Here is a 23699-nt window from a genome sequence, read left to right on the forward strand (position 1 = left end):
CAAGCTTCAATGGGGATTCAGGCATGTGTAACAATATAAAATTCTGTTTCATTTATAGACAGCCCTCAGGGTATTATGTTATCTGTAGAATGACCCCTTGAAATTTCCACCATTTTTATGAGGTACTCATAAGTAGTATCTGTTTTCTTACAGTGCATGAGAAAATCAAATATTTTTCTCCCATTGCAAAACTTCTTTACTTTCTGAAATAAAATTTGATTTATTACTGTTGAATTGTTTTGGATTATGAGAGTCATAGTTCATGTCTCTAAGAAATAGCCATCGAGATGTATGTGATTTATTGTTAAGTGCTCTGGGAACTATCATCCATGATTGAGTAGTAGAAAGAAGGCTGGAAAGTGAGAAGATTTGGACTGTCAAAAATGCTTACCCGACGATTTTCCCTCCATCCACAGAGCATGCTTTTTGGTGTAATATACTTAACAGGTAATACAATATAGACGCATTTCTGTAGTTCTTGTAACCATTCTAGCAACCAGATGTTAAGCGCTAGATGCCCTCACAAAATTTGTATAACTTTGATCAACTTGACTTTATAAAGTGACAAACTTCTCAAAAAAGGGGTAGTACATGTATGCTCATTTGGCAACATTCATATTTGCTTAGTGAATAGATGTCATGAGATCGTCATCAAGAATATAATAATTTAAAAGACAAATCAGTGATTTTATTGTGAGTTTGAGGGAAAACCAAAAGAACAAGTTAGGCAAACTGTAAATGTTTCTAAGTGGTGGAGAGAATGATATGTATAAAAGGAAGAAAGATGTATAATATCTTTTGAGTTAGTTCCAAGAAGACAGGCAAGCTCATTGATAGAGGTCAGCAAAGGGCTCTAGGGTGAGGAGAAGTGCTTTAGTGAAAGAGTGAGTAAGCCCACCAAATAAGAATCCATAGGATTCTGTGCTGTCTCTGAAGAAAACATAGAAAGAAGGAAATAATAGGAGAGTTGAAGTTATTATGTTAGAACTCAGTAAAGAAAGCAAGCAGAACAGTGAAGAGCTATAAGAAAGCATTAATTAAGGGCATGTTAGTCCTCCCATCTTATTAGCATGGCTCCAGGTATATTATGTTTCTTTAAAATGAGGTCTATGTAAATGATAGACAGACCTGTCTGTATAATCTTAGGAGAAAGGGAGAATGTACTCTTACATTTTTGGGAGGTTTGAATATCATGTATCTACCTGGGACCAGACATACTCTATTACTTTAACCATTGGTAAACAACCTTCTTCCAAAAGGGGCCCCACATCCTGATATCTCTTTCTCTCCCCTTATGACTTGCTAAACCTTGAAAAGCAAAGGAAAGAGAGAAAGGTATGCCAATGGCAGGCAGACCAACAGAATGTCATGATGACTTCCTATGGACTACACTAGGAGTAGGCTTTCTAGGAAGGAAAAATATATTATCACATTAATGTGATAACCAATAAAAATAAAGTAATTAGTATTAATGACTAGATAAGTAAAGTAAGATGCAGTGAGTTGTCAAGAGAAATCTCTCCTAGATGATATCATTTAAACATAAATTTCAATGACCAGTGGCAGGCCATATAACAAAGAGAAGATAGTTCTGTTCCAGAATATAAAACAGTTAACAATTAATAATTGTTGTTATCATTCCAGCTCATTAGACTCTATCTTTATCAAAACAATTGTATGTGCCTTAATCGTAGATAGTTGTTTCTAAGCATAAGATTATAACAAAAGGTCCCTTAAGTAGACTTAAGGTTTAACAATATTTAAAGATTTAATTTATTTCTTTTTTTACTTTATGATAATGGATTGTAAAGTCCTTGGGATCATGCACCTCTGTTTTGCCTTTTTAGATTTTTTTTATACTTACTAATATTTTCATTTGCTTTTTGTTTTAATTTTTATATGTATAGTGCTTTGTCTGCATATATATGTCTGTGTATTAAGGATGCAAAAAAAAAAAAAGAATTTTAGATCCCCTAGAACTGGAGTTATACATAGTTGTAAGATGCCACATGTTTGCTGGAAATCAAACTCCAGTCTTCTGGAAGAGTGCTGATGCTTTTAACTTCTATGAAATCTCTCTAGCATTTGAAGGAACATTTAAAAATCATCACTTAATTACACTCTTCAATGTAAAACCTGTATCTTCTCTCTGTATTTAATAGTTCTTGGCGTCTACATGAGCATACAACATGCAGTGAAGGAGGCAAATATATAAAAACGTAGCTGGAGAATATTCAGTTTAATAATTCCAAGCAACCAGACTAGGAAAAGTGTAAATGTGACTTAGAATGAGATACTTTAATAAAATCTCTAGTTTAAAAATTTAAATAATTTGAATATGTAAGACTTGTATTTGTAAGTCCTGAGAGCAATAAATATATAAAGAGCCTATAGCGTGGTATTTAATACTGCTTTCACTTTTCACTTTTCCAAATAATGAGATAGGTCTTCATGGAAAAGAGAATATGAGAGGCGGGCAGAAAAATTCAAGATGAAACAGAAAAAAAAATATTGTGTAAAGAAAGCAATTATTTTAAAAATGAAAGTGATGTCTCAATAGGCACAGACTCCATCCTAAATAGATTGCTATGGAAGAGGCATGGGAAAATATGAGTCCCCAAATCAGTAATAATAGATAGGTAGACAGATGTTATAGACAGATTAAATATTAAATTCACGATCCATGTCAACACAGCATATTAGTTAACTTTCTCATTGCTACAACATGTCACTTAATATAACCAACTCAAGGAAGAGATTTTTTTTTTGTTGCTGTTGTATTCACAGATCCAAGGGACAGTCCATCTTAGCAGTGAAATCAGACTTCAGGAACTTAAGACAGCTATCAGCATATTATTCCCTGTAAATTAAGAAGCAGCGAGATATGATGAACACTTCACATCAGTTCCTTTTCTCCTTTTAGTTCCATCAGAGACCCCAACCCATGGAATGTTGCTCTCTATTTTTATGAATGGTGCATCTTTTGGTGTTAAGTAAATGATCTAGAAAATCCTTCACAGATATATCTGATGATATTCTTTCAATTGGATTCTAACTCTTGTCATCTTTAAATTAGCTATTACGTATAGAGAAGAAACGTAGAAACCAAAAAGGAAATTGGAAAAAAAGGAATGAAAGGAAGAAGGATAAGAAAAGTAAAAGAAAATATTCTATATAATTGAAAGGTATCTAGTAACTTTAAAAGGAAATGTGGTTTGAAAAGTTACCAGATAGGAATCAGAATAATAATTTGCATATAAAATTTAGTGATTACTCATACTATTAAGTGGGTTTATGATTAGAAAAGAGTATATGGAATGTATTATATTGTCCTACAATTTATATTAAACATACAATGAATGTGCAATTTGGTAGTAAAAATGTCAATGTCACTTTAATTATATCAGAAACATTAGCATCAGCAGGAGAATAAGAAATGGAACTTTCTGTTCACCTAATACTATGTATTAGCATATTGATAACATATTCTCTTCTATCATATTAGTCCCAACATACTTGAGCAAATTTCACCAGAAAGAAAGATTTGGAAAACTAAACCAGCCTAGTCAATCCCATCGATTTGCTAGTTCAAAATGTTTAAGGTCAAGAAAGAGAAAAAAAATCTTAGGAAGTACTGTAGCTTGATGAAAAATTTTTTAAATTTATATGTAATACTCTATTAGCAACAAGTGTCTAGAGAAACAAAACTTGCAGAATGAATAAGTATTTCATAAGAGGATATATTAGATTATCTTACAATATACAAGATATGTAGACTAAATTGGCTATCTGAAAACTAGAAACACTGAGAATCGTGTACATGTAGATTCTCTGTCTATAGGCTATATGCTTTAGCAGTTTCAATTTGACCAGAAAGACTTGGAGGATTCCTGGGAAAACTCAGTTCAGTCCATGGCACTGATGTAGTGCAGACTACATTTCTTTGTGAGAATAAGGGCAAATGTTTACAGAATTTTGTTAGACATTATTCTGGCTTATCAAAGTAGTGGTTATAGGTTTTCCTACAGTAACCATGACTAACACTAAAATCCTACAAGGCATTAACCTTATACAAAGGATATCAGCATGTGTGGCAGCAAAGATTAGGAGAATCAACATCACACATGAATAGTCCATCAAGAAGCAAATATGTTCATGCAAGCAGTAGTAGTTTTGCTTTAGATCTTTTTTTATAACTAAGCCACTGTCAGCAAGAGCTATCACTCGGTTAGATGGCCTTTCCCCTCTCTTTCCTGGAAATACTCTCATAGAGCACAGAGAAATGACTCTTGGTTTATTTCACATCTAAATAAGTTAAACAAACAAGAATAACAATCAAAGGTTCTATAAGTGCGGTCCTTGATCAGCTCATCTTCGTCACTCATTTTATATATTTAACTTCTGATGTTGTTAGGATATATTATCTTACAGGAAACTCCCCATCCTCTGGTATTTATACATTTTCCTCCCTCTTCTCCAATGTCCACTGAGCCTTAGGAGCAGAAGCTGCTTTGTGAATCTACTGTTTGGGATTAGGCTCCATAATTCTGCATTTTTAATGGCTGTAGTTTTCTATAATGCTAGCTGTTTTAAGAAGTGTCATTGATGCAATGCAGACTACATTTCTCTGTGGGAATAAGGACAATTGTTTACTGATTTTTGTTAGGAATTATGCTGACTTGTCAAATAAGTGGATGTAGGTTCTCCTCCAATAACCATGACTATCACTGGAATCCTACAAGACATTTACTAACCCTACACAAAAGTCCACCAGCAACTGAGGAAAGCTGTGAACAGTACAGGTGAAATCCTTAAGGAATCATTATGATAAACATTGTTTGTCTTAACTTTCCAAATGCGGAAATTATGATGGGTGAATTCTAATTTTTACCATGAGTATCTAGAAACACATAGTAGTAGAGAAACCTATAGACTCTCTCTCTCTCTCTCTCTCTCTCTCTCTCTCTCTCTCTCACACACACACACACACACACACACACACACACATATGGGGCTTTATCATGCAGATTAATTATAGAAGGAAAACTAACCATAACTAAGAATAATTCTTTTCTATAGGATGAGTTCATAGATTGAGTTAAAGGAAAACGAAATGTGAACACCACCATTCATCTCTCTGTGTTTCTAAATGTGAATGCAATGTCTCCAGGAACCTCAAGCTCTTGACATCATGACTTGTTTATTACAATGTATTGAATTACTTGGCATTATAAGATACAACAAACCTTTATGCAAAATACTCTTTAAAGGCATTTTGTCACAGCAAGTAGAAAAGTAAGTAACAGAATTTATTAAAAATATAGAAATTTCGCAATGGGATTATGGTCATTAATTCAATATCCAGTGTTAAGGTTTTATCTGAAGGCATTTGAGTTTCATGCCTTATTGATTTTTAATGCCTTTGCTGAATCAAATATTCTCTTTTTATCTTCTTTCAAGTTCTTATCCTCAATTATATTTAAATGTATTCAATTTTCTGTAACTCGATTTTCATCATATAAACAAAAAACAAATCAAAATTTCCTTTACTTAACATTTTCATTACTGTATTATATCTAATTAGTTAGCTTTCTTAACATTTTTGTTTACTTTCACGTATCACTTTCTACACACACACACACACACACACACACATACACACACACACATACACAGAAAATAATCCTACAAATTGGCTTCTAATCCTAGCATCACCAAGAGATAGCTAATATTTTTGGTAAGTATAGCTAAAATAGTTTCAATTGCTGAATCCAATGGTGGCTTCACAGTTCTCCAATATTCCAAAATATCCATAATCTATGTACACACATATATTTCGTGACTTATCTCATACTTAATGATGCCCCAGATTGTTTAGCATAAAATCTAGTGCCAGGCGGTGGTGGCGCACGCCTGTAATCCCAGCACTCTGGGAGGTAGAGGCAGGCAGATTTCTGAGTTCGAGGCCAGCCTGGTCTACAGAGTGAGTTCCAGGACAGCCAGGGCTACACAGAGAAACCCTGTCTTGGAAAAACCAAATCCAAAAAAAAGAGAATAAAATCTAGTTTTTTATAAACATTAAAGAGAAGTCAATAAGATAACATACTAACTTACTTTCCCCTTTGAATTTCTTCTCTCCTTCCTTCATAAATTGTCCTAGTAAAACAAGAATATTTTATAATCTCCTCAGTTCCTAGACTATATGAAATTACTTGTAAATATTTATGTAATGACTATCATTTTCCCTGACACTGTTAGATGCTATGTATAATTTATTCACACACATACATAATTTCAATAAAAGTAAGTATATAATTTAAATTATATAAGCATATTTATACAAACTCAACTTATGACAATTCAAAGTGCCTAATTTCTTTCTGGGTTATTTTAAGGAAAATTTTGTGACCATTTGTTCATTAAGCATTTTAAAATTTTTATTTGTTTTATGTTCTGGGCATAAGTGCTTTGCCTAAACAGAAGTTCATGAACTACATGCATGACTACTGCCCAGTCCTCAGAGTTCAGAGGAGGGAATCGGATCCCCTGGAACTGGAGTGACAGATGGTTGTGATCTGTCATGTTGATGTTGGCAACTGAATCTGTGTCCTCTGCAAGACCACAAAGTGTTCCTAACCATTTGTACATTTCTCCAACCCCTATATTAACATTTTTTAGTGGCCTGAGGAGTTTCACAAACACAAAGTTATAGATTAGTCTGTAAAAGAATAAAGAACAAGAGTGGATTTTTAGCAGCTAATGCTATGCTATGCTAGCTGAACTAAAGCATCCAACAAACATCTTTGAAGGTAAAGATATTAAATTACATTCCCCTTGAAAATTGAACGACATTGATAAGCTCTGGGAATTCAGTGTTCACCTTCCAACAAAAGAATTATGTTACCCTCCCCACACACATACAAAACAGTTATTTGGGTGCTGGGGATTGAATAAAATAAATACAAAGCCATTTCCCCAGCCAGGCCAATACTTGCTCTTAATGCAAATATTCATGCAGCATTTCATTGTTTTTAAAAAAGTTTATAATATTATACATTAATTTTCCTTCCCTTTCTTTCCTCCAAACTTTTCCATATATTGTCCCTTGCTCTCTTTCAGTTTGTGCCCTCTTCTTTTATTTTTCGTTACATACATATAAGAATAACCTCCACAGTCTTTATAATGTTACTTTTATATATGTTTTCAGGGTGAGCCATTTAGTGATGGATAACCAGCTGGGGCATTTCCCCTCATCTCAGCATTCTATGTTGTTTGTAGTTCTTTGTTTAGGGTTGAGGCCTCATAGGTTTATTTCCCTACACTTTAGCATGTTTCTTATTGTTCTATTCATGTATGTTGGTATGAGACTTTAAGAATGCAGCTTCTTATATTAATAAGAAACACAATCTCATGACAAACTCCTGATCCTACAGCTTTCACAATCTTTCTGCCCTACTTTTTGGAGTGTTCTTTGTATCTTAAAAGCAGGCATTCTCTGGCAGATTAATCAAGTGTTACTGGGCTCCATTACTCTGTTTTGATTGGTTGTGTCTTTTTTCTGTAATGACCTCTATCTATTGCAAAGAAAAGTTTCTTGAAGAGAAGTGAGGACTACACTTATTTGTGTGGAGGAAAACAGATACTTAGAGTGTAACTAGGCGTATGCTGTTTATTAAGGTGTTGGTTGGCAGTTCTATGAATTCACTAACCCCTGAGTGCTTTTTTTTTAGGAATGATCTCCTTGGTGAGTGGATCTGCAATCCAATTAGGGATCAGTTAGTTAGGAACAAAGGTACATATGCCACTTACTAATGTTTCCTTAGAGTTGTCATGTTATACAGGTCATTGTGGTTCATAGGCATAGTTTTAGAGATTGATTGTCCTGTTTTCTCCCACCCACACACATAAATCAACACACAAGTAATTTTAATGATTAATAGAGGGAGCTCTAATTGTGAAGAGAGATAAATACAGAAAGAGGAACATACAATAACAGTAAGGGTGCCAGAAAAAGTCACAAAGAATCATAATATTAATTATTTATATTTTAACAACAAAAATATATCATATATGTCTATAAATATGCATACATAGTTTATCTGAAATTCTCGAATTTGGACTGATGATGTTCCCTTCAAAATTTAAATTCCATCTAGGAAAAGACACAACATCAGTTATGAAAAGCGCTCTTTGATTCTTTTGGTCAAGTCTTTCCCAAATACTCCAAAACAATATGATATTTAATTGATACTGTCATTGGTTGCCTCCAGAAGTCCCTGTTTCTGGAGAAACCATTTATTAACCTCAGGCACCAGTGTCCAGATATTGTCATAAGCAACATTTCAATCAGTATAAATTTTTCCTTTTTCTAGGTTCTCACCTATACTACTAGTTCATGGAAGGATCATAGAGACACCCAGCAACAAGTCCTTATGTTAATCCTGGTGTAACCAGTACCATATTGTGGCATTGACATTAACCAACAGAACATAAAGACCAGCACAGTACTGTATTAAAATAAAGTCCCAGGCTATAATTAGCCATGTAATCCTGAAGCAATTGGTGTTTCTGTTTTGTTACAACCTGTCACAGGTGATAAACAGCTGGAATTCAAGTCTGACACTAGGGGATAAATATCTCCCCCTCCATAGAGCTGTTCTAGTGCCATTCTATTCAAATGCACTTCCAGATTCCTTAGAATTTCTAAAGGACAACTGGTATATGAATACCTGCTTTTATTCACATGAGAGCCAAACCTGATGATTAGAATAAACTGCTCGGTGTTAGAGCATTCCATCCTCAGTGGACTCTTTCAAACAAAAGTATAGTCTAGTCTCCCAACTGATTTGTACCTTTTTAAAATTTGTTATTTAAAGCTTTAAAATGTGTTTTCAGAAGCACTAAAAGTAGTCTTTTCTCTTCCTCTTCTTCTCTTTCGCTAGCAAGTGGGTTGATAAATTAGTTTTTTATTTTCTTTTTTACTATGATTTTGAGTTTTCTTTTACCAGTATATAATTCCTGGGAATTATTTTCTTGGATCATTTTCTACTCTTCCTACTTCCTATTGATCACTACTCGCATGAAAATTATCTATCCCTGTACCATTATTGTACACATTGGTTCCTTCTTTCTTTTTTGTTGAAAAAATCTCATGTAAAATTATTTAAAATTAAAATGGAAGATTCCATGAATTCTTTTTGTTGCCATGAAGGCTCGTGGTCAGAGTGGAGGAATTCAAAAAGTTTCTAGTGCAGGGGCCTCTTAATTAATTAATTAAATTTACATCGCACCACATTTCTCCTCTCTCCTCCCACTGTTTTCCACCTCCCCCTCCCCCATACCATCAACACCTCCTTTTCACCTTTTAAAAAAAAAGGTGGCCTCCCTTGCATATCAACCAGCCTTGGCATATCAAGTTACAGTAAGATTAGGCACGTCTTGGGAAAGGGGATAACATTTGAAATGTAAATAAACAAAATGTCCAATTTAAAAAAAATCATCTTCAGGCTAGATGGGGGAAGGGTCCCAAAGGCAGATAACAGAGTCAAAGACGGCTCCTGCTTCCTTTGTTCACATGAAGACCAAGCTACACAACTGTTATATATGAGCAGAGAGCCTAGGTTATTCTCTGTGATGGTGGTTATACAAGGCTCCTGTCTACAAGAATAGCAGAATATCCTTAACAGTATCAGGGGTGGGCTCCACAAAAATCCATCCACTCATTTCTTTTAAATTCACCTGAATGTATACAGAAGTAAGCACATGTAAAAGAACAGAGTGTAATGTTTTGATTCTATATTTACACTCAGTTAATAAAATGTAGAAAATGTATTAAGGTAAAAAAAAAATACAGAAGAATATCTGCATAGTCTATGTTGATATGTTTGACTATTTGAAAACTAGCATATTTTCAATTCCCTACCATAGATAAAAATATATATTAATTCAACTAAGGGAGGAATTACTTGTAATTAATAATGATTTAATAGGAAGTAATGGCAACAAATATCATGCCATAAAGTGAAAATAAAAATAAAAAATGCCAAAAGACATGACTTATATATGATATGAATAAATGATCAGGAAAAATATAAATGTAAGTTTCATAGTAAGAGACTGTTATGACTTTAATCTTCAATTTTGCTCAGAAGTTCCTGAATACAAGATGTGGTCCCTGACTTGTGGTGTTGTTTGGGATGCTCTGGAATCATCAGGCAGTGAGAGATGACTGGTGGAAAGAGGTTACTAAAGTTAAGCCTTAGATGGTGCTGTCTGGTGTTTCATGCTGTAAGGAGCAAAAGCTACAATTTCCCACAGCCAAGACATCTGCTACTTCTTCCTTGTTGTGATTAACTGCAGCTCTCTGGAACTGTGAGCCCAAGTAATTTTTTCTTTAAGTTGTTTTCGCTAGTCATTTTGTTCATATAAAAAAAATCCAAAATATATAGTATGGTAACCATTTTGAAATATACAGTTTATTAAAACTATAATCAATCAATCCAAATACAAACTCAAATTACACTTTAATACATATGTGGAAGGCTGATTGTGCTGTTCTTTCAGGTTTAGAAGTATGCATAGAGCACAGGATATCAGACTCATTAGACTAACAGGAGACCACTAAGCTATAGTTATAACCTTCTTTTTATAGTTTAATTTGTACATGTCTAGAGTTGCTTATGCCAACATCGAGTATGTGATTCCTCTGCCTCAGCCTCCTCAGTATCTCTAATTTCAAATGGGTGTTTTTATGAAGAGCTTGTAGAAATTATTTTTCAACATTTCATATTTAATTGGTTAATTTCTGGAAATAAATTTGGAAATACCTAATTATTCAACACGTATTAAATAACCTAAGTACTTTCATAAGTTTTCTAACATCACACCATTTAATACTTTAATAATTTTAAACTTTAAGGGTAGCATATCAAGTAGGTTTATCATTGAGAAATATCTATTAATAAACAATCGTCATTTCAGCCTAAATAGTATCATTTGTTCTCGACCTATTAAAAAACAATTTTAGGGACAGTAGGATTGCACAGTGAGGGGTTGTTGATCACTACCAAGCCTAAGGATATGTTGATGATAGAAAAAGTTGCTTTCAACGAATATGAAGAAGATTTTTTTCCTGAGGTTCCCTTTTAGACTAGGAACAGACTTTGGCTCTATCTCTGACTTGTTTACTTTGACAAGAAACCTGATAAGTTGAAAATATTTCACATTCCATCCCTGGTTTGTTATCACTGGAGCATACTTTTAGTAAAACTTGAAGTTGGTGTTTCCTAATAGTGATTCGAAATCTGCTGACCCTTAAACATACTTTGTAGCCATACATATCTGATTTCTTATTACATTGATCTGATCAGTATTAATGATCCACATGTGCTGACATGTTTCAAATTAGGCTACTAATATATACAATTACTACAGTTTAGTAAAAATAATACTTAAAAATATTAAATGTTTCCTACTTTTATAACAAGAGTTAGGTACAATGGCTTTTGATATTTTGGATTTTCTAAGATTCTACAACGCAATAACATAAATGGATTAGTTTATGAAAAGCAGGAGTTGTTTTATCTGAGGTTTTTAGGTAATGAATAAATATAATACTGGATTAGACTTTATGTTAATCTAATTTCATACCTGAATTAAAAACATAATTTCACCTGGAGAAATTGAAAAATATTTTTTCTAAATTACTGGATAGAGCTCTTTGAAAGACTTTTCTCATGTTAATATCATATACTTAATTTCATGTAGAAAAATATAAAATATAAAACCCTGGATAACTAAAAGTATCCTACGCAATCTTCAAAATCTTGAGCTATCACCATCCCTGATTTTAAGCTATACAACAGAGCAATAGTAATGAAAATAATATGGTAGTGACATAAAAACAGAAAAGTTGTTCAATGGAATTTAACCATAGACAAACTTAAGTTAACAAACCTCTAGACACTGTGTGTGTGTGTGTGTGTGTGTGTGTGTGTGTGTGTGTGTGTGAGATCCACATAAAACAGCCAGAAAAAATACAATGGTAAGAGTTAAGCATTTTAATAAATGGTGCTGGTTTAATTGGATATATGTTTGCAAAATAATGCAAAAAGATCCATATCTATTACCACACACAAAACTCAAGTTGAAGTGGATCAAAAACCTCAACATAAAACCAGATACACTGACTGAAAATCATAGAAGAGAAAGTAGGAAATAGCCTTGAATGCACTGGTACAATCAACACATTTCTGACCAGAGTATCTATAATTCTGGCACTGACATCAAGAATTAAGAAATGGAAACTCATAAAAACTGAGAAGTTTCTCTAAGGCAAAGGACTCTGTCAAAAGGAAACACTGGAAGCCTAGATAATGGGAAAACATCACCACAAACTCCAGATGTAGCCGAGGGCTAATATATAAGATATATAAAGAACTGAAGAAACTAGACATCAGCAAAAGAAACAAACTAATTTTAAAAATTGGGGACAAAGCTAAACATAGAAGTCTCAACAGAGACATCTCATATGATTGAGAAACACTTAAACGTTCAACATACTGAGCCCCCTGGGAGTGGTAATCAGAACAAATTTGAGATTCCATCTTCCACCTGTCAGAATGGCTGAGGCCAGATACAAGTGAAAGGTCATGCTGGCAAGGTTGTGGAGCAAAGGGAACATTCCTTCTTTGCTGGTGGAGTATAAACTTGTATAGTCACTTCAGAAAAGAATGTGGAGTTTTCACAGAAAATCGAAAGTGGATAAGATTGAACCCTACCACAATGGAAACTCCATGGAATCTATGAGGGCAACAGTAGTGAAGATTCCTAGTAATGGGGTAAATAGAGCTTGAGATGGTTGGTTATCCTCTGTAACCAGCAAGGTCTTAAGTGGAGGGACTGTGACACCTAGCTAGCAACAAAACATACAACTTATTTTTTTTTTCATGCCTGCATAATTTTCTGGGACTAGAGCCTATAATAATTATCATCAGAGTGACCAGAGATCCTTCATAAACTGATAAGAGCAGATGTAGAGGCCCACAGACAAATATTAGGCAGAGCATGGGAAGGCCTTAAGGGGAGGAATTATTATTGAAGGTGCTAGAGGGATCAAGAACACCACAACCATGTGACCCACAGAATCAACTGAATAGGATTCAACTGAGCAGAGTTCATAGAGATTGGGGAAACTGTGTGTGTCTAACCTAGATCCTGTGTGTGTGTGTGTGTGTGTGTGTGAGAGAGAGAGAGAGAGAGAGAGAGAGAGAGAGAGAGAGAGAGAGAGTATATGTATATATATATATACATATATATATATATATATATATATATATATATATATATATATATATATATATATATAAAATGCTTATGTAAACTTATGTTCTTATGGGAATCCTATAAGTTGGAGCAAGTGCTGTCTTTGGCCCTTTTCCTGCTTTTGGAGCCCTTTCCACCTACTGGTTTACCTTGTCCAGCCTTTATGTGGTCTTATAGTAGCTTCTTCTTATGCTTTATTTGGTTGATGTCTCTGAAAGGCCTGATCTTTTCTGAGGTAAGGAAAAGGGGAGTGAATATAGGGATATGGGATCTGCTGCAATAATAACTGGGAAGAGGGGAAGGGGGGAAACTTCACTTGGAATGTAATATATGAGAGAAGAAGAAATAAAAAAGGGAAAAGGGAAGATTAAACAAAAAACATGATTTTACATGAAGAAATGTAAAAGATATATTCTAAATTACTATTAATGTAATGCTCAAAGACATTTTTCAGAATAACTTCTCAAGGCTCTTGACATTATGATGGTTTCATATTATGAAGAAAATGGACATTCTAAGGAAGTTATTTATAAAGACTAAAGAAATAGTATATGAAAAGCCATAATGTTCTAAATACATATATGTAAAAAACCATAATCATGGCATAAGGAAAATTTTAGTGGTTTTGAATAAAATACCCTGCTGAGGGTAAGTACTACGTTTATTCTTTGTTTGTTTTACAATGCAACAAGATTTTCCCATCCCTCCTTTCTTCCCAATCACTTCCCCCTCCTCTCTGCTCCTCCCCCCCCATCTGCTCTTCCTGTTTCTTTTCAGAAAATGCAGGACTCCAATAGATATCAAGCAGTCCTGGCATATCAAGTTGGAATAACATTAGGCACTTCCTCTTCTATAAAGGCTAGACAAAGTAACCCAGTAGGAGAAAAGGGTCCCAAAGACAGACAAGAGAGTTAGAGAGAGTCCATGATCCCACTGTTAGGACTACCACATGAAGATGAGAAGGTCAGTTCCATGCAGGCTTTGGTTGGAGGTTCAAGTCTCTGTGAACCCCTATAGAATGAGTTAATTGTCCTTAACCCGTCCAGATCTTACAAACCTTCTTCCCCTTGTTATTAAGTATTTTCCAACTTCCACCCAATGTTTGGCTATGAGTTTCTGCATCTGTTTCCATCAGTTGTTAAATGAAGTCTTTTGCATGACAACTAAACTAGACAGCAATCTATATTTATAGTAGAATAGCATTAGGAATCATTTCATTGACTTTTTTACCACTTTTGTTTGATCCTATCCTGTGTCTCTGGGCTATCCAGTCTCTAGTGCCAAAAACTTCCAGGCAGTGACAGGCATGGGCTCACTTTTATGGCATGGGTCTTAAGCTAGAGCAGTCATTGCTTCACCAATACCATAATTTCTGTACCACCTTTACCATAGCACATTTGTGGGCATGACAAATTGTAAGTTAAAGGTTTTGTGACTAGTTTGGTGTCCCATTCCCTCCACTGGAAGTCTTGCCTGTCAACAGGGATAGTTCGAGAAACATATCCCCCTGGCTTGGGTCTTAGCTAGGTTCATTCTCATCAAATGGTGGGAGTTTCCATAACCTTTGGTTTGTAGCTTTTTCCAGAGATGCTTCCCCAATTCCAGTTATGTCTCCCACTGTTTTCGTACTCTGTCCTCCCCACACCTATTCCCTGCTTGTTCCCATCTGCACACCTTCCAAATCTAGTAACCTCCCATGTCCTGCTACTATGCCTATTCTATTTATTCTTCTCAGTATGGCTGTCTTGCCAAAAGCAATGTACAGATTCAACACAATCCTCATCAAAATTCCAACTCAATTCTTTATAATGTTAGAAAGAGCAATTCACTAATTCATCTAGTATAACACAAAACCCAGGATAGCTAAAACTATTCTCAACAGTAAAAGAACTTCTTGGTGAATCAGTATCCCGGACCTCAAGCAGTACTACAGAGCAATAGTGTTAAAAACTGCAGGGTATTGGTACAGTGACAGGCAGGTAGATCAATGGAACAGGATTGAAGACACAGAAATGAACCAACCCACACACCTATGGTCACTTGATCTTCAACAAAGAAGCTAAAAACCAGTCAGTGGACAAAAGATAGCCTTTTCAACAAATGGTGTGGGTTCAACTGGAGGTCAGCATGCAGAAGAATGCGAATCGATCCATTCTTATCTCTTTGTACTAAGCTCAACTCCAAATGGATCAAGGACCTCCACATAAAACCTGACACACTGAAACTAATAGAAAAGAAACTAGGGAAGACCCTTGAGAACATGGGCACAGGGGAAAAGTTCCTGAATAGAACACCAATAGCTTACACTCTAAGATCAAGAATTAACAAATGGGACCTCATAAAACTACAAAGTTTCTGTAAGGCAAAGGACACTGTCAAAAGGACAAAACAGCAACCAACAGATTGGGAAAGGATCTTCACCAACCCTAAATCTGACAGAGGGCTAATATCTAATATATACAAAGAACTCAAGAGGGTAGAACCCAGAGAACCAAATAACCCCATTAAAAAGTGGGGTATGGAGCTAAACAAATAATTTTCACATGAAGAACTTTGGAGAGCTGAGAAACACTTTAAGAAATGTTCAACATCATTAATCATTAGGGAATGCAAATCAAGACAACCCTGAGATTTCACCTCACAACAATCAGAATGGCTAAGATCAAAAACTCAAGAGAAAGCAGGTGTTGGCAAGGATGTGGAGAAAGAGGAACACTCCTCCACTGCTGGTGCGATTGCAAGATGGTGGAACCACTTTGGAAATCAGTCTGGCGGTTCCTCAGAAAACTGGGCATGACACTTCCTGAGGACCCTGCTATACTACTCCTGGGCATATACCCAGAGGTTTCTTCAGCATGCAATAAGGACACATGATCCACTATGTTCATAGCAGCCCTATTTGTAGTAGCCAGAAGCTGGAAAGAACCCAGGTGTCCCTCAACAGAGGAATGAATACAAAAAAGGTGGTATATTTACACAATGGAGTACTATTCTGCCATTAGAAACAATGAATTCATGAAATTCTTAGACAAATGGATGGAATTGGAGAACATCATACTAAGTGAGGTAACACAGTCTCAAAAGATCAATCATGGTATGCAATCACTGATAATTGGATATTAGTCTAGAAACTTTGAATACCCAAGACATAATCCACATATTAAATGATGTCCAAAAAGAATGGAGGAGTGGCCCCTGGTTCTAGAAAGACTCAGTGCAATAGTATAGAGGAATTCCAGAACAGGGAAGTGGGAAGGGGTAGATGGAGGAACAGGGGGAGGGAAGAGGGCTTATGGGACTTGCGGGGAGTGGGGACCCAGAAAAGGGGATATCATTTGAAATGTAAATAAAAAATATATCAATAAAGAAAAAATTAAAAAAAAGAAATATTCAACTTCATTAGTCATCAGGGAAATGCAAATTAAAACAACTCTCAGATTTCACCTTACACCAGTCAGAATGGCTAAGATTAAAAACTCAGGAGACAGAAAGTGTTGGCTAGGATGTGGAGAAAGAGGAACACTCCTCCACTGCTGGTGGGGTTGCAAGCTGGTACAACCACTCTGGAAATCAGTCTGGTGGTTCCTCAGAAAACTGGGCATGACACTTCCTGAGGACCCTGTTATACACTCCTAGGCATATACCCAGAGGATTCCCTGGCATGCAATAAGGACATATGCTCTACTATGTTCATAGCAGCCTTATTTATAATAGCCAGAAGCTGGAAAGAATCCAGATATCCCTCAGTGGAGGAATATTTGAGTAAACATAAAATAATGGTTCCCTGTAACTTTATATTATTTTCCCCCCTCCCTCTCCACTCATATTGTGCTTCCTTTTCACTGCCCAGTTAAATCTCTCCTATTAACTTGTCTCACTTTTCCTTTCATAGCATCTGTATCCTGCTGATACCCTTTCTGTGATTCGTCCCCTCATAATACTCACTTTTTACTTTTGTGGGTGTTGAGATTACTCCAGGATATATATTAGCATCTAAAGATTCAGTTTGGGAACTACAAATAAAAGAAGACATGCAACTTTTGTCTTGTTAGGTCTCAGTTACCTCAATCAGTATAATCTTTTCTAGTTTGATGGACTTATCAGCAAATTTCATGAATTTATTTTTTCTTTATATCTGGATAGAATTACATTATGTCAATACTCTACTAGGCAACTGCAAGATATTTAAAGTCATTTCCATTTCCTACTCAGATGAATAGAACAAAATAATGACGACTGAAGAAGTATCTGTGAAGTAGGATGTGTGTCCTTTGGGGATATGCTAAGCAGTCAACAAATGCCAAGTGGTATACTGAATGTCACAGCAGATATACATTTAGCTTTTTGAGACTGGCCATATTATTTTCCAATGTGTGAACTCCAATATACAATCCAACCAACAGTAAATAAAAATTCCCCTTTCCTCTATTTCTCACCGGAATGTCTTGGTTGTTATGTTGATCTTAGGTATTTAAACTGGAATGAGAAAATTTCTCAGAGTTGTTTTTATTTGTGTTTCCCTAATTGCTAAAGAGGATGATGAATATTCTTGAAATACCTAACTTAAAACTGGTAACTCTTTGTTCAGATCCCAAGCATGCAAGTATATATATGTATGTGTATATGATATATATATATGTATATGTATATATATATATATGTGCATGTGTGTGTGTGTGTGTGTGTGTGTAATATGGACATTTGTTTTCTTGATCCCTGTTTGTTTTAGTTATTTGTATATTCTGGATTTTAATCCCCTATCAGACATATAGGTGTCAAAAGTCTTCCACTCTGGGGATTTCTTCTTTACTTCATTGGTTATTTCTTTTGCTGTATATATTTATGAAGTCCCATTTGTCAAATGTTGCCTCGAGTTTTCCAGTGAATGGAGTCCTATTCAGAAAAGTCCTTTCCTACACTTTTGTCTTGTAGAGCACTGTCTATGTTTTCTTCTAGCAGTTTCAAGTCCTACAGATTCACATTGAAGTCTTCATTCTGTTTGGAGTTGATTTTTAGGTGCAGTGATAGATATGGGTATGATTTTATGAGAATATCTGAATGTTGTATGTAAGATGTAAAGAAAGAAAAGTAATAACCTGTTCAACCTACACGTCATACTTATGAACCAAAATGGTGACAAATATTGCACAATATTCTCAAGAATGTAACAGTACATTTATATCTTATAAATAACCAACAGTCTTCCAACTTAACATGAAGTCTACTCTAAACACATTTAAATACAAGTGACATTAAATGAACTCAGCACATTGTATTCATTGGAACATACATATGTGTGTGTATTTTTATAATGATTAAGAAAATGGTCTATGGACTGCACAGATTGTATTTATATGTAACATGTATGCATAGATATTAATAAATAGAAAGTTTTTAATGGCTATGGAACTTGTATGAGATATTGAACATGTATTGGAGACTTTATGAATATGCTAGCATGGTGCTACAACATTTACAATCTCAACAGTTGAGTTGTATGTGGGAAAGTTGTGAGTTGAATGCTAGCCTGTAGTAAAGAGCAAGTGCCTCACTCAGCAAGTCAAGGACCGGGTTTGTAACTTAGTGATAAGGCAACTGCCCAACTCTAACAAAGTTCTAAATTCTACACTTAACATCAAAATTGACAACAAAATTTTGACTGTAATGAATGTTACAGAAGTGTACACTTTAAATATATGTTTTATATGTAAATGTATATAAGATAAAATTTAGAGTAATTGCAATAAGGACAGATTTTGTTCAAAATAAGAAATTTTAATGAAGTTAAAAATTGAGATTCATGCCTGGCAGTGGTGGTGCACACCTTTCATCCCAGCACTTGGGAGGCAGAGGCAGGCAGATTTCTGAGTTCGAGGTCAGCCTGGTCTACAGAGTGAGTTCCAGGATAGCCAGGACTACACAGAGAAACCCTGTCTCAAAAAAAAAAAAAAAAAAAACAACAACAACAACAAATGAGATTCATATTAATATATCTGTGTTTGTGTCTATTATTTGTGACAAATGAACCACCTAATACTTATTGATAATAATAAGGGAAACTAGATGTAGCATATTTGAGAAGTCAACAGTATCTTTGAAGGATCTGGGTGAAGGAATACTGGGAGGACAATAATCCAGGAGAGTCTAGCAGAGTCTAAAAAGGGTCTTTACGTCTATTTTTACTAGTGCATGGCTAGAAAATAAAGTATGTAAAATACAAAGCCTAGAAATAGTTTTTATTTCAAGGCATAGTGATGTATCATCTCATTCGAAAAAAACATTTATTGAGTTTCTTGCATATGACAGATATTTTGCTTACATATTTTTCAGGCCTGAAAATAATGTTGCAAGTTTACAAACAAGAACTATATGGATCATTTACATTAGCATCTGAAACATGACACATTTTGTAAAAGAACATGAATTTGTCAAGAAATCTATACAATTTAAAGCTTTTCATCACTTGTGATTTTTATATTCCTAGTAGCGAGTTTCATAAGCTAACTATATAAGGTAAATAAAGTAACATACATGGGTGAGAATTCATTTATGAAATGATAAAAGCCAAACATGTAGTAAGTCGGAATATTGGTTATGTTTATGTTGGTTATGTTAAAGTATAAAATTTTAAAGTAAAATAATAACGAAACAGATATAAAATAAACTATAACCCATGAATGATATATACACTGCTAATAACAGAGTATTTGCATATATGGTATATTTTTAAAAGCTCGCAAATGTACTGACATTATAATCTTAATAGTAAAATGGACAAACAATTTCAACAGGTATTTCTCCAAATAATAATGAGTGATTGAATATGTTGAGAAATGTAAGAAATGAATCCAAACTGAAGTCACGTTAGTTATGTAAGCTTAATACTCAAGTATTTCAGTTTCAGTGGTTTACCAAATTAATATAAACTTTAAAATATGTAATATTTCAATGAGAACTGTATGGCCTAAACTGCATATACCTTTTAACACAGAAATTCCATTGATGCTAGTTCTATGAAAAGAATAATTTTAAAGTGGATGCAAAATTCTGAGATGGGGGATCTATTGAATTCCTTTCTATAAAAGCACTGGAAATTATTTATTCATATAAATTTAATGAAGTAATTTTATTATAAATTTTTGTGCAATGGCATGCCAACAAAGAAATACATTAAGATGTCAATGTATGATAAGAAAGCATAAAATGGTAAATAAATTATTTTAATTATATATTATATAAATACATATAAAATGGCTGATATAAAAGGCTATCTGCACAAACCAAAATAGAATCTATGGTGGATGGTTAAGAATATTCACTCTTTGTCATAATCACATTAGTCCTGAATATCAGTGTTTGTGGATCCAACATGATGCATACTTTTAATATTCTTGTATCATTTTACAGACTTTTCTTGTACTTATAATTTGCAGATACTCAACTGAGGGGAAAATAAAATCCACCAGAACAATAACCACTTAAGTTCTAATAGTAGAAGTCTCTGGCTGATATTAGGGAAGAGATGTAGTACACAAAGGAAAACTACCATATGGAACAAGGAGTTCCTGAAGCTTTGGCAGATGCCTTTAATTACCATTATGATGCAAAATCCTTCATATCAAGCTTAGGCATTGTTTACTAGAGTAGATTTTAAAGATGGCCTGTAATTGATTCTTATCTAAAATTCAATGGTTGCCCTTGTGATTTTTTTTTAATTTAGAAAAATATTCTGGATAAAGACCGAAACTGTAAAGTTTATAAATTGTTTTTATTGGACTTATAAAACCAGAACATATGTCATCAGACATTACATTTTCTTGTCCTACTACTACATGTTTGTGAACTAACACTTTAAATAGTAGAATCTTAGGGAAAATGAGTAACAATCTAGTATGATTTCATATTTACTTTTGTGTATTTTGGTTTATTTTAATTTAACTTTTTTTTTGCTAGCCAGCCTATATTCATGAAGTTTAAATGCACTGATACATGAACATTTCTCTTAGCTTGATAAAAACAAGTTGTGGTAGTGCCTTGTAGTACTCAGATTTGCCTCAGCTAATAATGCAGTAGGAATGTACCATTATTTTTGTCCTAGAGCAAAACTGGGAACCTGCCAGTTAAAAATGCCCATTATTAGGAAATGCATATTGTAACATCACTACATTAATTCTGTGGAATTTCACATTGTATGATAAAGGATTGAGTTTCTCAGAGGTATGAGCTGTGATAACAACATGATGGTTTAAGGAGTATAATCAATGAAACAAAATTTTAATTAATTCTAATTATTTTATGATAGCTCTTAAGTAATCAACTTTATAGCAACAAATGACATCTAACCTAATTTACTTAAACATTCATTTAATAGATTTTTTATTGGATATTTTCTTTACTCACATTTCAAATATTTTTCCCTTTCCAGGTCTCTCCTTCAGAAACTCCCTATCACAATCCCCCTCCCCCTGCCTCTATGTAGGTGTTCCCTCACCTACCCACCCACTCCCGCCTCCCCACCCTGGCATTCCCCTACACTGGGACATCGAACACCCTCAATATTTTTATAAAAGTAATATTCAGAGTGAAGCGTTCTGAGCTGCCAAGTCTGAGGCAGTGAGTCATTGCTGCTGCAGCTTTGGTATCAGTAATTAACACCATGGACACCTCTCACAAGAACCTTATTCATGATACATAGGAGGACTATTATGGCACACTCCTAGCAACCAGCTTCTAAGATAGGTCCATCAAAATTTTTGATGTACAAATGAGGGCTTAGATCCTTAACACAGAACTCAAAGGACATGAGGGGCCAGAGTGGCAAGGGGCCTGGGCCCACCCCATGTATGACAATATTCTGGCTTTCTGTTCCTATGATCAGAAAGTCATCACCTGGAAGAAGAAAAAACAGCACTTGCAAGAAGAGCAATGAGCATTCAGGACATGACTCTTCAGTGAACTCTGTTTGCTGGGCTCCTCATTACCATGACCTTATCCTGGCCTGTGGGTGTTCAGACAAGGCCATCTCACTGCTGACCTATACAGTGGAAGGCCAGTGGTTAACAACGCCCACACAACTGGCTGTAATGCTGTCTGTTGGACCCAGGCTCTTAGGTCTGGAAGCCTTATAGGCCAACCATCAGGACAGAAACCCAGTTACATCAAAAAGTTTGCATCAGGTGACTGTGACTACCTCATCAAGTTGTGGAGAGAAGAAGATGGCCAGTGAAAGGAGGAGCAAAAGCTAGAGGCACACAGCGACTGGGTTCGAGACATTGCCTGGGCCCCCTCCATTGGCTTGTCCACCAGCACCATTGCTAGATGCTCTCAGAATGATTGAGTGTTTGGAGCTGCCATGATACCTCAGGCAGTATGTGGTCACCCAAACTCCTATACAAGTTCAATGACTGTGTGGTACGTGAGCTGCTACATCACAGTGAACATCCTCGCTGTGTCAGCTAGAGACATTAAGATGACACTGAGGAAACAGTAGGTGTGGATCAAGTGATGTCAAAAAAGGCCAGGGTTCTGTGTCACCCTCCATCACAAAGGGCCAACAGAATGAGAAGTGATAACACAGGCAGCCTGGTCTTCCTGTTACCTATTCTGGAGAAACAACCAAACAACCAGGAAGAAGAGTCCCAGTGCTACCAAGATTCCACACCCAGAAGAGCCCACATATGCAACACTGGGTGCTCACCTGCCTTACCGGGATTCTATGTGTTTAGTAATTTAATATCCACCTGAAAATATTCATGCCAAGAACAAGTGACTATTACTTTTAAATATTTTGGCCATTTTTTTCATGCTTTATTGTTTATTTTACTTATTTCCATGTCAAATGTTATCCCCCTTCCAAGTTTCCCCTTCACAAGCCCCCTATTTCCTCCTCCCTCCCCCTGCCTCTATGAGGGCGCTCCACCTGCCCACCCACTCCTGCTTCAGTGGCCTAGCATTCCTCTATCCTGGGTCATCAAGCCTCCACAGGACCAAGGGGCTCCACCCCCAGTGATGTCAGATAAGACAATCCCAGGCAGTTTCAGAGCCAATAAAATCTTATTGCATAGAAAAAAAAAGAAATATTCAATTAACCTAGGGAATTTGGTCCAGACAAAAGAGGACTGATGCACATTTGAACTCTCAGATGTGGCAGCATCCATAGGGTCTGCACAACTTTAAGCTAGATAGGGTTTCAGAGCTAAGAATAGGAAGTGGAATAGGAATATGACCCCTAAGCAAGAAACTGTCTGAAAATATCATCTGCCTGCAAAGAAAAAAAATTAATTCTTTCCAATGGAGTCTTATGGGCAATATTAACCATATTTAAGTGTAGGCCCCCTGCCCAGCAGTACCTGTCAAACACAAAATGAATTAAGTGG

General features: G+C 35.3%; 1 pseudogene; it reads left to right on the forward strand.

Annotated features, from left to right (window-relative positions):
* The window catches only part of LOC127674673 (protein SEC13 homolog), a 46838-nt pseudogene extending 23946 nt beyond the window's left edge, over positions 1–22892 (forward strand).
* The last annotated feature ends 807 nt before the right edge of the window (positions 22893–23699 follow it).

The sequence above is a fragment of the Apodemus sylvaticus genome, chromosome X, assembly GCF_947179515.1.
Source record: "Apodemus sylvaticus chromosome X, mApoSyl1.1, whole genome shotgun sequence".
Lineage (NCBI taxonomy): Eukaryota > Metazoa > Chordata > Mammalia > Rodentia > Muridae > Apodemus > Apodemus sylvaticus.